Genomic DNA, 2,760 nt, shown 5'->3' with positions numbered 1-2,760 from the left:
AATGTTGTTTAAGTTTTTCCTAGTTAATGAATAATTGCCATTCCTCCATCTTGATTGTGAACACTATTCATATTTGTGTTTAATTTCCATGTGCAAGATTGATCACCTTTTACATGTTTTATGATCTCAATTCGAAATTTGAAAAGTGAGAATTGAGAATGCTAAAATTGGATAGTCTAGGTTTTGATGTGAAACGAGAGTATTTACATACCCTTTGTGGCCAATAGATTATTGCTTAATGTTGATTTCATGTTAGTTTAATTAAGAGATTAATTAAAGAGCATGTGATTTAGAACCTAAAAGATCTGAAAAGAGTTAGGTTAATTCATAATCTGTCATTCACTTCAAGAGAAGGATAGCAATTAGACATTAACACTGGTAACTTAACAACAGGATTCGTCTCCCTATTTTCTTATCTTGATTAATCTTCCTTTGTTATTTTTAATTTTCTGAATTGTTTTATTTAATTCATAAAAAAGTATTCTTTTACCAGATAGAATTATAAGTATAATTTAGTAGTAATTAGTCCAATTCCCTGTGGTTCGACCTCACCTGTGTGAGTTTACTACTTGATTGCGTATACTTACGTAGTGATTATAAATTTCGTAACAAGTTTTTGGCGCCGTTGCCGGGGAATTGTATAAAGATTAATATTACCCAAAATTATACTAACTTCTACTTTGGTATATTTTCTCTTGCTGATTTTCTAACCTTTTTCTTGCAATATTTTCTTGATCTATTTCAGGAATCCTAAGTGTGTGCGCCGTCAAGGACAAGCAGTCATATTACCAGTTGATCCTGAAATCGAGAAAACTTGCAGGAGGAATCGAAAGAACAAGAGGCAAGAAAGAGTTTCAGCAACTGCTGAAACATCAGAAATCATGGCTGCCAATGTGAACAATAATGCTGGAAACAATGGGGGTAATAACGGTAATAATGGAGGCGCCGTGGAAGATCAAGCTAATGGCCGTAGCTTGAGAGATTACATTCTCCCTACTCTGATGGGAGTGCAGTCGTGTATCAGGCCACCGGCAGTGGATGCAAAAAACTTTGAGATTAAACCTGCCATCCTTCAAATGGTGCAGTCTTCAGTGCAGTTTGGTGGCCTCCCTTCTGAAGATCCTAATCTGCATATCTCTAACTTCATGGAACTTTGTGAAACTTTTAAAGTTAATGGAGTTAGCGATGATGCCATTCGACTGACACTGTTTCCATTCTCGCTCAGAGAACGAGCCAAGAGTTGGTTGAACTCCTTGCCACCCAATTCTATTGCCACCTGGAATGATCTGGCAACAAAATTCTTGTCAAAGTTCTTTCCTCCAGCCAAGTCTGCAAAGCTGAGAGGAGAAATCAATAACTTCTACCAACAAGATAATGAATCTCTCCATGAGGCTTGGGAGAGGTTTAAAGATCTGATCAGGAGGTGTCCTCATCATGGTATAGAGAAGTGGATGCTGGTTCACAACTTCTACAACGGGTTGGTTGGTAATACTAGAACTCTAATAGATGCAGCAGCGGGCGGAGCTTTTATGAGAAAGAGTGCTAATGAGGCGTATGATCTATTGGAGGAGATGGCTCTAAACAATCAGCAGTGGCCAACTGAAAGGAGTCAATCTAAGAAGGTAGCTGGTGTGTTAGAAGTTGATGCCATCACAAAGTTAACAGCTCAGGTTGAGGCATTGACAAAAATAATTGCAGGGCAAGCTAAACAAGCCCAAATTGTTTGTGAGTTATGTGGAGGAAGTCATCACTTTTCGGAGTGTCAAGCAGATGTGGATGATTTGCCAATGGATGAAGCTAAGGCCATTGGGAATTTTTCACAGAACAACAACAACAACAATTATGCGTTCAACCAGGGTAACAACCGAAGAAACAGTGGGTTCTATCAGCAACGAAATCATAACCAACAGTTTAATCAGCAACAAGCCTCTGGTGGAAATTCTAGTTTGCAAACAGATTTATTGCTTCAATTTATGACTGAAACTAGATCTTCAATTAAAGACCTGCAGACTCAGATGGGCCCGCTAGCAACTCAGGTAGCAACCCGCCCTCAAGGAAATTTGCCTAGCACAACTGAAGTTAATCCCAAAGAAAACTGCAAAGCAATTACCCTGAGGAGCGGTAAGAAGTATGATGGGCCTGAGTTACCACAACCAGTTGAGGTAGATGAAGAAATAAATGCTCAACCAGTGCAAACACCAACACCAACAGCAGAGAAGGCTACTGACGACAAAGACTACCACAACAGTCTCCACTTATTAGCATTGATCATCATGTGAAAATACCCTATCCTCAGAGGCTCAGAAAGTCAAGCTTAGACAAGCAGTTCACCAAGTTTCTAGAAGTCTTCAAAAGACTTCACATTAACATTCCATTTGCTGAAGCTTTAGAGCAGATGCCAAGTTATGTGAAGTTTATGAAGGAAATTTTGTGAAAGAAGAGGAAGATGGAGGATTATGAGACAGTGGCTCTAACTGAAGAGTGCAGCGCTATTCTACAGAAGAAACTCCCTCCAAAACTCAGAGATCCAGGGAGCTTCACTATTCCTTGTACAATTGGAAAAATTGAAGGAATAAATGCACTATGTGATTTGGGAGCCAGTATAAACTTAATGCCTTTGTCAGTGTTTAAAAGACTGCAGCTGGGTGAAGCAAAGCCAACCACAGTAACTCTTCAATTGGCGGATCGATCACTAGCTCATCCTAGAGGAGTCATTGAGGATGTGTTAGTTAAAGTTGACAAGTTCATCTTTCCAGCTGA

At 39.2% G+C, this 2,760-nt stretch overlaps 1 non-coding gene across 1 annotated transcript; it reads right to left on the bottom strand.

Moving 5' to 3' along the window:
- Positions 1 to 1,334: 1,334 nt before the first annotated feature.
- LOC115696162 (small nucleolar RNA R71) lies at positions 1,335 to 1,441 on the bottom strand. Its single transcript, XR_004007754.1, has one exon. It is a non-coding gene; the product is annotated as a small nucleolar RNA R71 (small nucleolar RNA).
- Between the last annotated feature and the right edge of the window lie 1,319 nt (positions 1,442 to 2,760).

This window comes from Cannabis sativa, chromosome 6 (assembly GCF_029168945.1).
Source record: "Cannabis sativa cultivar Pink pepper isolate KNU-18-1 chromosome 6, ASM2916894v1, whole genome shotgun sequence".
Taxonomy (NCBI): domain Eukaryota; kingdom Viridiplantae; phylum Streptophyta; class Magnoliopsida; order Rosales; family Cannabaceae; genus Cannabis; species Cannabis sativa.
Note: the sequence above shows the minus strand (reverse complement) of the source record. Positions and strands in the feature narration are given on the sequence as shown.